This window comes from Diprion similis, chromosome 10 (assembly GCF_021155765.1).
Source record: "Diprion similis isolate iyDipSimi1 chromosome 10, iyDipSimi1.1, whole genome shotgun sequence".
Taxonomy (NCBI): Eukaryota; Metazoa; Arthropoda; class Insecta; order Hymenoptera; family Diprionidae; genus Diprion; species Diprion similis.
The window spans coordinates 3,592,752-3,606,270 of NC_060114.1; the positions used below are offsets into that span (position 1 = coordinate 3,592,752).

Genomic DNA, 13,519 nt, shown 5'->3' on the forward strand with positions numbered 1-13,519 from the left:
ATCGATTCAAAGTTCACTTATCTCCACTATTTATATCCATGCTTACATATCACCGAGGCAAAACATCTGCAGATAACGCTATTCTAGATGCAATACCGAATACAAATATTCAGATAACAATGTCTTGTTTCAAACAGCAATAACGCCAAGAAATGTAGTCCTGTATGTGAATTACTTAGACTCATTGCACAAATACATTTCCTGGCGTTTATATTCTCGTATGAAACAAGAATCCATTTGGATATTTTTTTTCAGGTATTGCATGGATAATGGGACTATTTCAAGCTCATTTTTTACGCGAGTAATGCGTAAGGATGCAGGATAATAGTAAAAATAAGTGAAATTTTACTCGGTCGGTAAGGACCGACTATAGCGGATCCTCTTAAGGCGGTGCCCTAGTCGATTTCGACGTTGTCCTATATGTCTCCGATGATTGAAGTCCACGTATCTTAAACGCCATTTTAAACAAAAACACTCCAATACATTTTCATTTCATGCAGAAATGAAGAAATGGCACGGATTCTACGAAATCGCGATAGTAAGGTTGTAACGTTATAGTAATGCGTGTTTAGGAAAGATCGTTACTTCACACTTTCAGGATTTTCTGAAATTTAGTAAGCCACAATAAACAAAAGACGATAATATTTTGAAAAGCCAACTTATTGAAAATCATTCTAAAATTAAAAAATGATGAATTTTTCTCTGATGTTTCGTTACGGTAACGTTACTAACTACAGCTTTACGAAAAATGACTTTTATAGAGTGCGTTCCGACATCATCTTCCAATGCTGTCTACCAGTTCTGGCTCTATCCTAGGGAATTTTTAGCGCAGCCAGCTAATTTCAGAATGCACCCATAATCGCACCCGACTCGATCAGTGTAGTACATTTTCCCGCCACCAGATGGCAGCCTTTGATATTTCGTGCGTGGTGTGAGCACACATAGTGTGCCTAGGAGTGCAGCTTCTTTCCCCAAAACAGTGTCTATCCCACGCTGGGCTGGACTTAAGTAAGATGTGTACCAACGGCACCAAAATCCCCTAGATCGGTGACGATTGATTGTCGTGACGTTAAATCTGCGTGGGGAAAAAATTGAGCGGGACTTTAAACAACTCACACGACAACTAAACATGACGGCATAACCGTGCAGGGTAGCGTTCGCCAGGAAAATAATTCTCCGACAATATAGGGATTTCTTTAGACAGTTGGTACACGTCTCACTTAAAGGCTTTGACCTCGAAGAAAGGGGCGTGTCGTTGGAGTTCTAGGCACGCCATGTATACTCACACCACGATTTCGTGTCCAAACGGATGCCTGGGGATGCTCGGCCGCTCTTTCACCCGGCAAAAATGACGAAGCGGGATCTCTGGTTCTGCAGAATTCGCGGAATTCTCATATATATTCCGAATAAGGCGACGGAACGCGACAACCGCAGGCTCGCAGTAGACGCGCGGAGTTATCCGCACTGCACGAGCATGCAGGAGTGCAAATACTATCCGCAGCGTGTCGAGGCTTGCCTGCCTATCCACTTATGTTGCCTGGCCGCCGCAGCGCGGGACAGTTCGCAACTGAAGCTGGCAGGGCGCCGTAAAAACGCATCACTTCCAACGCCGCGGTATGCATTCTAAGCGAGTGACTGCCTGCCTGCCTGCCGGGCTGCCTGCCTGCATAATCTCTCGGCCAACAGTATGCGGCTAACAAACTGACTGACAGTGGCCAAGGAAACGTGTCTTTATGCACGCGGTGAAAGCTCGGCGATCGCGCTAAGGACTGGAAGCGTGTCGTGAACCGGGATCACTTGTCGCGCCTCGATCATTTTCTCGGTTGTATATGGATTAGGCCTGTATGTATTGTACATATGTCTGTAGACTAGGGTGTTTCGGGAGAAAAGTAATTTCAGAATTTCCACTGTGGCGCCCTCTGAGAAGTTTGTTCTGTCAAATTATAAGACTACGATACGTACATATATGCTATAAAGTTGCTGACGATTTTTTTTTTTTTTCACATGGTTTTGGATAAGAAATGATGTCTTATGTCAAAAAATGATTCCGATAAAATATTCGATATTTTTTAACGAAGAAGAATGAAATTTATGTGAATATATAAACCCTCTTACACTACATAATATTTTTTTTACGGCATGGGCATTGAAAAGTCCACTTTTTGTGGCAGTTTTCGTTCCGTAAAGTGACGCTTTATACGGTAGCGAACAAAGTTGCAGAATAAAGTCTTTATTCCGCAGTTCTGATGCGCAGTTCGAAGTGCGCATCCCAAACTGCCGAATAAAGTAGCTTCGTCGAACAGATCGCGACATAACCTCACTCTTCGTTTTGCTTTTCAATGCCCATACCGTAAAAAATATTGTATGTCACCACATACAATATGCCCGTAAACCGTTTTTTGGATCGGATAATTTCAGTACTCGCTTCCGGCTCGTTTCCGGCTCGCCTTCAGCTCGTCCTGAAATCTTTATCCTTGCCAAAAAAACAGGCGGTTTACGGGCATGCCACATAAATAGCTATTTTTACTTTCCTGTCTCACTTCTGTTACTTCCGATACTTCTAGATCTATGTCTCATGACAGTAGAAGTCTTAAAATATAAAATAGAGGAGCTTGATAGTATGAAAAACGACCTTTTAATTGTTTTCTTTTCACTTAAAAACGCATCTCCTCTTTCAATACTTGATATCAATATTGGCCGATTTTTTCATACATCTTGTTGACTATTTCGAACAACTTCACGCATGGATTTTGCGACATTCTTCTTCGTTCAAGAGTTTTAATTTTGAAAATAGCGAAGATTTTTCCGGAATTACTTTTCGACATGGGACATTATTTCTTATCCATGATAAAAGGATTACTCTTCTCTATTATGTGGGATCGAAGATATCATTTGCACCAGTGAATATTCATCAGAAGAAAATTTATTACTTGCCGTTCGAACAACTGTTCGCATTGAGCTGTTAATTTTTTATGCAATCAAGTTTCTTCAAAACGTCGGCGATAATTGTAACTATTGGAGTATCAAAAAAGTTGTCACTAAAAATTAAACTTCAAATTGGGCACATCAATATTTGCAGAATTACTTTTTTTAAATGAATCCCACACTCTAATGGTAAGAAGTATTCATTCGCAGGAACAGCGATATTTTTTTCGGAATATCGATTATTTGAACATGTTTCCTTTAATACTCACAAAATACTTTTTTTTATAAAATTAGTTCATTTGCATGTTTCAGAACCTTTTGCTTCCACAATAATAACACAAAACCGTAGCACAAGTTTTGAATAACTTACGAAATGTTTAATATGTGGGCATAAGAAGAAAATAAAGAGAATGAAAGTGTCCATCATATTTAAGAAGTTCAAAATTTCCATGTCTTTAAACAAATATTTTTGAAATTTTTACCATTTGTGTAGAACTCTGAAATTAGAATTTCTTCCAAGTTCGAGATTAAAAATCAATTTAAACTTATAAATATTTTCCTTAAATTTCTTCGAAATTTCTTTTCCAGATTAGGCTTTGATAGTAGAAAACTGAATTGGTTTTCGACACACTTACTAACATGGGTTAAAAATTTTTGCAAAGATTTTTCAATAGAACTTTTCCAAGTTATCAATCTTCAATATTTGGCAAAAGTTCATCGAAATCTACCCCTAAGATTTAGCAGGATCAAGGTTGTCGTTTGTACATCAGACTTTCCTGTAAACAAATAAATCGCCGGTTCAAAATCACGGCGAACGCGCTTATCTGCAGGCTTTTTATTATATGCCTACGTGACGTACGTGAAGCTCGTAAATCCGGAGATACGAGTTCAATCAAAGGTGATTCGACGAGCCGGCTAGCAATCTCGGTAAATCGGAGTGATTTGAACCTCGTAAATCAAAGGAACGTGCCATCAACGGCTCCTTATTTCACGAGCTCATGATGCAGGCGTAAGTTGAAGATTGATCGCGTTGGAATCGATGCTGCATCGCCGATGATGCCAACACTTAAACCTTGGGGATCTATAACTGTGATTGCTGTTCAATTGGATTCTTTTATTGAAAGTATTGTTTCACTTTTACTTGCACAATATTGTTCATTCGAATTTTGTCGCTGAAATAATCTAATGATGAAAATTTTTATAAGTTTTATCTTTATTTATAATATATATTCATTTTCAATTGTAGATTTCCAACAATTTCTTTTACCATTTTTTCTTTCTTTCTTTGTTTAAATATTGTTCATCATAATTGTCAACGAGGATATTACGGTTATTTAAATATGTACCCTGGCCGGGTGAGTTTTTTGCACAATAAGGTCGCCATTTTCTAAACTAAGAATGGAAAATAATAGTTATTTTAAGGGTATATCGATATTTTGTGCAGATGTGGGGAAGAACTGTAATAGTTCTGTAGAAATCACCTTTACTAAGGAAATTACAAATATATGGACACTTACAGTAACTCTCGGTGTGATTTTATTACATTTAAGGTGAAACGCAATTACTGAGTTATAATATTGCTGGTGTAATAACTTTTACACTTCATGTAAAATCTAGAATTTATTGTACCCGTATCAAATGTCTGACGTAAACAATGAAACATAAATATATGTTCTAAATTCACTTCAATACACTTCCAAAAATGTTCTTCAATGTACTATTTTTCATTTTTTATCGAAACCTGCGTCTCTATGTCGGTTTTTTTGCCACTCTGGTATGACACGATGAACCTTCATCAATTCAGAAGGATAAATATGTTTTGATATCTTATTGTAGTTGAGGCATACCAAACAAAAACAATGCAACCAATTGTTTCAAATTCGATTCAAAAGTTCGAAATAGGGAAAATCTTCCAGCAATTTTAGTCGTGACGATGATGATAAACAAGAATGAAACATTTTTAACGTTCCAATTAAAGAACCTTTTATCAAAATTGTTACATCTTAAGCTAGTGTGATTCGAATTTGTATTGCTTATAGTACGGATGACGTTTCATTCGTGTCTCCTATAATTGGCACAAACAGCGATGCTGGAAACTTTTGAAACGGATTTCCCTCCTTTTCTAACCTCCAATTCAACCGACGACACCCATCCCTCTTCAACTGCAGATTGTGATACGTAATTAATTGAGTTATCATTTGGGATGAAAGTGTAAATTCAAAAACTATAATAAATCCTGCAGAAGATCTTCGGCACCCAATGTTACACTCATACATTGGCTATGATATTGGATTCTGGAATCCTTTACTCCATCGCAAGTTGATACTTTCAGGTTATGATCCAGTGTTAAATGGATACGCTTTGTCACTCAGCGATGATTGGCGGTTACGGAATAGAACTTGTTACGATTTACCAGCGGTAGAAAGTGCTAAGGGTGATGCAATACATACGGTGCAATCCGACGAGGCGTTGAACACTTATAGAAATACCTAAGACAGCTTTGCAGGTATAAACCAAACCGCTTACAGTGCGTCCGGACCTAATTCAGCGGGTCGAGTAAGCAGCCAAGCTTCCACAACTACACAGCCTTGCAAGGTAATCTGGCCGATTCATCTACTGGCCGATATGTGCCTGACCATTCACGCGTGATCCATGCTAATCCGCATACCGCCAATTCAATTTCACCACTATGTCAACCGTCAATGAAGCGTACAGGGCGTTCCCCAATGAAACTCGCAGCACAGCAGCTGGCTGTTCATTATTCTGCTCAGCCAATCTTGGTACCGGTTGGTAGCACGGAGGGCGAAACCGCTGTGGACTGCTTCAAGTCGTTGTTCAGGTCTGCTGTAGGGCAAAAACTATTATGCCGGTTAGGACAATCCTTGTGAATTTTATCGAAGTCTCCAACAAGATACATAGGCTTAGTGGAGTTCCTTGTTTGTTCAACTATTTCAAATTTGTAAATCACGTTTGTCAAGTTATGGTCTTATTAGGGTTAGGTGTTGATGAAACATCTGTAACAGTAGAGGAACCTTAGGGATTGAATCCAGTAGGTCCTTGGAGATGCGCTTTATCACTTTTGGCAAGTACCTAAAGAGCCTAATCGGGATTTTCTGAATCCATTAATCTTCTCGCGTGCAATCAAAGTATACATTGAATAAATCCTGTGACCGAACCCATTGTAACAACTACGTTTGTCAAGTGGACCTACAGCGATGTTTAAAATTAACAGGTGTTCAAAATTCTTCTCAACAGCCGCAACTTGTGAATTTTACATCTCACTAGATTGCATGGTCAAATCAACAAAACTGGGTTAGTAGATGGTACAAACGTTAAATTAAATGTATCGCTTATTTCACTAAAGGTTCACAACGATGTTCATGCTTTTGCGACAACATAAGCTGGTAAAATGAAGAAATCTGTACCGCGAATGAAATTGACAAAAAATGTAGTAGAAATTTGTTTTATCTTAACGTTGAATGCCATCTGTATCATACGATTCAAGTGTTTCTAGTGATGCTTTTAGGTGCTTTTTACGGGTGTAAAGCTATTGCCATGTTGAAAGTTTCGATTTGGCTATTCATATAACCTCTCAATGTTGTCTGGGCGTAGTTGAGCACTTAATGAAAACTGTCTGGATGCTGTGAACCGAAAACAGGTTATTGGTACAGTGTAATTAGGGAGTGTATGCTTGTATCGTTATAGTCTCAAGACGCTTCGTTAAATCTTTATATTTTCTAGTGCTTTGATGTTTCTGTTCCTAAAGAATTCACAACTCTGTCACATTGCTAGCAAATAATAGCACAAATAAGTGATGGAATTTAGCGCCTGCTTTGAACCTCACGTAGGACTTCTTACGTAGAGTTTGAAGATAGTAAAGTAGTTTTTGTTTCAACGCAATATCAGACCCTACTGTTGTACAACCCGTTGTTGTATTCGTAAGAACGTTGATTAAATACTGTTGAAAGGCAATACTTAATTTTCAAATGTTATTGAAACTTATCAAAATTATGTTGACGTAACCTAATAGCCTGGGACTAATCATTGTGAACACTTGAATGTCGCTGTAATAATACATCTATAGAGAAGGAGTTAAAGGTCCAATGGAGGAGCTGTAAATTGAATAGCATCAAAATAGGTTTAATCGTCCACTGAGAGCGTCGAAGTAGGGTTCGGTACTTCAATTTTTAGGAGTTGGGGGTTCAATGCAGGGTTTGTTCTTAAATTTTTTGGAGTTAGAGAGTGAATGTAGGATTTTTAGGTCCAGTTTCCTTCAAAGTAGGCTTATATGAACTCTGGTAGGGTCAATCATATTATAGACACTTAATTAAAGACTCGGAATTCTTGTTTTTGTAAGGTCCGTTACAATCCATTATTTTGAAAATGCTTTAAGTATTTATCAAACAGTGAATTATTCTAGCGGCTCGATTGAACATAGAATAAAATAAATGTTTATCAGCAATCGTACGCAGTATTGCAACTGGAAAATGCTGATGGAGTAACGCCTTGATACGGTTAAGTAAGTGAAACTGCTTTGCACAATTACGAATGCATTTGTGAGAAGCTTACTGTGTTGAAACCATGGCTCGTGCTAGATAACGAACAACGTTCAGGTACTGAACTGAACTGAGTACAGCGTAATATACGTAATCGTATGAAATGTTACTTAATTGTATCGTAATCACATTGGTGCAATTTCCTGCAGTGGGTAGATGACATTATCGCAACGCTTACGGTACCTTCTAATTTTTCATTGCCTTCTATATATCTTTAGTGAGAAAAATGAAGCAAAATATTTGTCGACTATCTTTTTATTTTGAGGAATGCGAAATTGGGAACATTTAAAACAATACATAAAATTAAACTCTAAAGAGATTCAAGTGTATTTAGTTATGCTAATCGACGCAATAAATGAACATAGGTTAAACCAATGTGTACATATATTGCAGGCAGGATGTATATCAGCAATATCAAGAACAATAATCTCACGTGTGAGAGGCGTTCGACGCGTGCTCAAGACAAGTTGGACTTGCTCCAGTTGAAGATATATGTGCGGAATTCGTTCTAGCGTAGCTGGAGCATGAATTACAACAGATATTAGATATCAGATACGTTATCAAGTGTGGACTAATAATACCTGTTCGATTTTCATATACTGCGAAAAAATCTCGTCCCACTGATATTGCAAGGGCTGTGGGTGACGGAACGGAATGCCGTTCGATCGGAACGCGGGGTATTTGGGCCATTGAATAAAGATTTCAGGGCACCGATACTTACTGATTTCTTTTATTCACTTATCGGTGATCTCTTTCCTTTTCATACAGTTTCTCTCTAACAGCTAATGGGCTTGAAGTATAACTCAGAGTTTTCAGCCACTTAATACGTTGGCACATGGACACCTTCGCCTGCATGAGAAAACACGAGTAGGCGTCGTACTGCGGCTGGACCTGCGGACACTGGTGATCGATTACTAGAACTGTACGCAATTTAGATTTAGACCAGTGATTTACAGTGAACCTCAAGTAGGCGGTCGGTATGTACACGATGTGACTGTGGTCGGAGGTTTTAAGGTGCTTATAAAGACCCGTTGTACACCTCGAAAACGCGGGGATGCAAAACTCCTATACCGATCAAGCGATTAGAGTGAAACTTGGGCAGTTAATGCCTTATTTTGGCAAAAAGTGGAGCGTCTGTTTACTTTATTAAAATTTGGAAAAAAATTTTACAGTTTGGTTACCACCCACAGAAATTGGCCAAATTTTCACAGTTGCACTGAATGGATCGCATTACCCGGTATGATGCCACTCGGCGGTGATAAAACACACATTTTGAGCCCAGTCTCATGAGATTTGATGGTGAAATGACGAAATGGCAGCTGATCTGGTTTTCGATTACGAACAACACCAAAATCTCATTTTGGCGACATTTGTTACCGACATTACGCGCATGCCGGTAATGTATGCGTGTAATGTCGGTAAGAAATTACCGACAAATGTCACCAAAATGAGATTTCGGTGTTCTTCGTAATCGAAAACCAGATCAGTTGCCATTTCGTCACATCACTATCAAATCTCATGGGACTGGGCTCAAAATGTGTGTTTCCACACCGCCGAGTGGCATCATACGGGATATTTCGATCCATTCAGTGCAACTGCGAAAATTTGGTCAATTTCTGTGGGTGGTAACCAATCTGTAAAATTTTTTTCAAAATTTTTGAATAAGTAAAAAGACGCTCCACTGTTTGCCAAAATAAGGCATTAATTGCTCAAGTTTCACTCGGATCGCTTGAGCGGTATAGGAGTTTTGCAACCCTTCGTTTTCGAGGTGTACAACGGGTCTTTAGAAGCACCTTAACAAGGTTCTCTCCATGGTTCACTGGACTAGTCCTGCCGTCCCAGAAACCTTCTCCTTAAACGCTATGCCAAACGGGCTGTAGAAATGGATAACCAACTTCTGCAGTACAGGTCACTGCATTTCGAAAAGTCATTCTGTCGGTGATTGAACTGAAGAAGGATACTCTGGCTGGTCTCACTGATCCGAGTGAATGTTCAAATTGCACTTCTAGGATCAACCAGTACAGTCACTAGGGAGATTCGAATTCAATACATCAACTCCCTTATGGAGACCGAAGATGTTGTAACTCAAGATACAACATACAACGGAAGTTGGCATTACTGAGAGTTATCATTATCCAGTCCCTCTACATGAGCACCATAACTCCTTTCCGTTTGCAGTAATTGACCGTTGTTATCTCCGTATTCGATAGTCACCACTATATCTATGATAATAAAGTAATGTCATGTAGCAATGCAAGCGGCTCCTGTGCACCGATTCCAACAGTTTCATGACTCGTAAGGAGCTACTTGTTACCCTACATGACGTGAGCGGCTGTCAGAAAATTTTTTGCACTGCTGGGTGATCTTGTTGTTCAACAAGTAAATGCTGCATGATCATTTGCCAAGATCTTGATATGATATCTCGTGGGTACTTGCGATTGGTGGGTTTAGTTTCCGATTCTCTCCATCTGTTTAATGTGCTGCCAAAATTCTTATCGTTAGTTTTTCGTTCGCTTTCCCTACCGCTAGGAATAATCACAAATTTATTTAAAGTATTAATCGTACAGTGGTATCGACTGCTTTCAGGCTTCCAGTTTGATAGCACTGTTAAGAAAACTGTTACCGTCAATAAAACTGTTAATAAAACAAAAACAGTCTCATTCCGGATGCTTTTCTTCTACTGGTACAGGTAGTACAACACGTGAGAACACGTGTGTAGAATGTTTGTATACTCATGTGCATGTACACCGACCTGCATGCTTTCCGGTTGAAGAGATATTTCTTACGTTATCAAATGCTGGGCTCACTCAACCCGAACATTTCTTATTCTGAGCCTACCGATGATTTACATCGAGACTATTTCGAAGTCAAATTATGAATTAATTTATTAAAAAAAGCTATTGTGAGTAAGTAATAGTTTCATCAAAATGTATTTACTTTTAAATTTCAGTCCATTTTTCGATGCAAAACATTGGACCCGCAATTTCTGAACGCTCGGTTATACTTTGTCCTAGTTGAGATAAAATGAGTAAAAACTCCTTGAAAACTGGACAGTATCGCCATCTAAAACGTTGAAACATACAGTAGAGACAGAAAGTATCAAAAACTGGTGATGTTATTCGCTTTGTTTGAAAACAAATGGAATCAATCTTATTCTTGTTTGACTCTGAATTACTCCTTCCAGGATTCGGTGGTGATGAACCATCTGATACTAATTCTGGATTGAATTCGACAGAATCATCAGAAATTCACCTAATCCCTTATAATTTTCAGTTCAACAAAGGCTTTCGGAATCCATTATTAAGGTATCTTCAATGTATCTTGTCGAATCGTTAGGTATGTGCCATAATGGCCGCCGGTAATGAAGTATATATCAAGGTGTCGGATGGTTTCTAAGGAACGGAAAGATGCTTGAGGGGGGCGGGGGACTAGGCGGAGCACCTGGCCAATGGTGGGGACCGAGTTTTCGGACGACATTAATGCGAGTCAGTGTACAGAAGCAGCGGTAAAAGGACGACGAATAGCGTGACGGACGTATCAGCGGATGTGTGCCGGTAGGCGGTCGCTACAAGTCGTCTTGTAGTACGCATACCTATACGCATTGTGGGAGATCTCCCGGCGACTTGTGCAATTATGCGCATAGGAAATTGGTGCGCAGTAGGCGCGCATTTTATGCGTTGGTATAGATATACAGGGACCCGGGAGAAATGGCGGCGCCGCGGGACGCGGCTTCATGGGAAACCGCGAGCCGGCTATTTGTCAAGGGGTGACTGACGGCGGTCCTCCGGGGATTCAATTCTATCCTGGGAATCCCTCCTCGTCCATACATATCGATTCAATTGCCGCAAAGAGTTGCCCCTCCGCATTTCTGCGCAACTAAGATCAGCTGAGATCGCATGCGCCTCGTTCTTCATCCTGAACGCATTGATCGGCTATGTGCTCGAGTACTCGTGTGTACGTGTGTTGAGAATTCAAGATAGTCGATGTATCTTGCACTCGTGTGTAACTTGGATTATAACGCAAGAAGCGGCTCAAGTTTCATCAGCGATTAAATAATATATGAACTCGAGCAGATTTTCAAGCTGTGCGATGGGAATCCATGAAGAGAAAAAGGCGAAATGAAAAGTTGACAAAAATGAGTAATAACCTTTGAATTGACGGTATTCGCAGCGGTCGGCGGATCGTAGATCCATTGCTTTGACTCGCTAATGCAGCGTTCGTTGTAAATCACCGCACGGGGAGTTGAAATTTATTAACCCCATTGCGCATTAACGCGCCTGATGCTGTACTTTATACCTCATACATGGAGGAACATATTTATGGACTGTGGTAACGCAAGAAATCAACATAAATTCAATATATTCACGAGTTTAGGAATGTAACGATTTGCAGAAGGAACTCACTTCGGTTAGTTTACGCTGTCGCGCTGTGTAACTGTCAACAATTTTTTTTTCAAATCCTGGCACGGTGAATACTCAATCCATGAATAAACTGAACAAGTACTTATAACCATTCCCACAAAGATTTTTCTCTTCATAGCTTCAGCACTGCTTTGAGTGCAGACGTTTGTTATGAGCATTGAGAAATGTGTAGTGTACTCATAACAACAAATTCCAACTCTGTGATTCGCCACATCGTCAAATAACGCAGGAATAAAGAAGGTTTATTAAAAAAATGTAGGTACAACGTCAAGGTAACAGATCTTGAGCCTGCCTCTCGTTTCATGACGGTCTTTCAATACTTGCGGTCCAAATGGGTACTCGAATAACGCGAACAAACCAAAAAAGGATTGCAGTCTAAAAGACCTCACTTCCTCCCATAGAGTATATAATAGGTGAAAGTTTGTAGGTATTTAAACTTTCTACATATGGGATGCAAGACTTTTGCGACATCATTCTTTCTCTTCATTCACCAAACGTCTCGCAATGGATATCTGAGCGTCGGTCTGATGCCGGCACTAATGTAACAGCCGAGTGAGCGAATCTGCAGCAATTTCCATCCAACGTGTGGGAACGTGAGTGCAGGTATCGGTGCCCTGGCATGTGGGCACTTAAAGAGTATCCACACGTCGATGTGCGGATATTCATATCGCTCATGCACAGACGCATAAAACTGAAGGTAGATTGCAAGACTGGGTAGTAGCATCATATTGTATTGGTACTCGATCGCACTAAACAATGAGATCTTAGGGCACACATGTGAATGTGCTCGCGGATGGTTTCATAATTCCATAAATCACTCTGGCAACCTTTACGTACACGCGAGACGCCAGCTTGGATTCTGCTCCCACGTGACGAGGACGGGCTGACATTTGGTATCAGAATTTCTACCATTTTGCAATAATTATTACGACGTCAGGCTGTGATGTGAGGCTTTTGTAACCGTTTAACTATATAACCCTAACTATAGGTACGGCGTATGAGCACTTGGGTATATTCCCAGGAAATCTATATTGTAGCATGAAATTGATTCGTTTCTCACGTCATTCTCATTGTAAAGGTATTTTCGGTCGTAGGCGTGAGTACGTAGTTTATACGAATAACACGACATTTTAACTGTGAATTGCGGATATTGTCAATGTAGGATAAGTGCCAGACAATCATTTTTATTGCATCTACAAGATTTTTTAGGTGCGGGTCTTCGCCCCCTACACCCCCACCAGGGCTTACAGCCCTGGACTCGCTCCAACACTTTGGCTCACGCTGATCTACATCCATGCACTACTTGTATACGTTGTTTGGAGTTTGTTGTCTTTTCTTTTCAAGTCAATAGTGTGGCCAGAGTTGAGTCAGAAATAAATTCCTGTATGTATATACCACACGAATAAAAGTCGATTATTCCCTCGGGTGATGACTTTATTCTCTTGTTACATAATGCGCTATTTTATACTGAACAATTCTCTGGGTTTAAATGGATGTACACTGTGCTTTCTTCCAATCGAAATCCTAATCAGAATCGGGACAGCTATGTGGCTGCTTATGTTAGTCATGATAGAATACCAACTCGAAAAATCCTCCAAGTTTCAGGTTCCTAATCGT

At 39.8% G+C, this 13,519-nt stretch overlaps 1 protein-coding gene and 1 long non-coding RNA gene across 3 annotated transcripts in view; both read left to right on the forward strand.

The window, feature by feature from the left end:
- LOC124411293 (UPF0489 protein C5orf22 homolog) overlaps nucleotides 1–13,519 on the forward strand; it is a 764,359-nt gene that overhangs the window by 11,419 nt on the left and 739,421 nt on the right. The gene's annotated exons all lie outside the window — the stretch shown is intronic.
- LOC124411301 lies at nucleotides 457–12,816 on the forward strand. The gene is made up of 3 exons (XR_006929663.1): nucleotides 457–543; nucleotides 2,255–2,260; nucleotides 12,803–12,816. It is a non-coding gene; the product is annotated as an uncharacterized LOC124411301 (long non-coding RNA).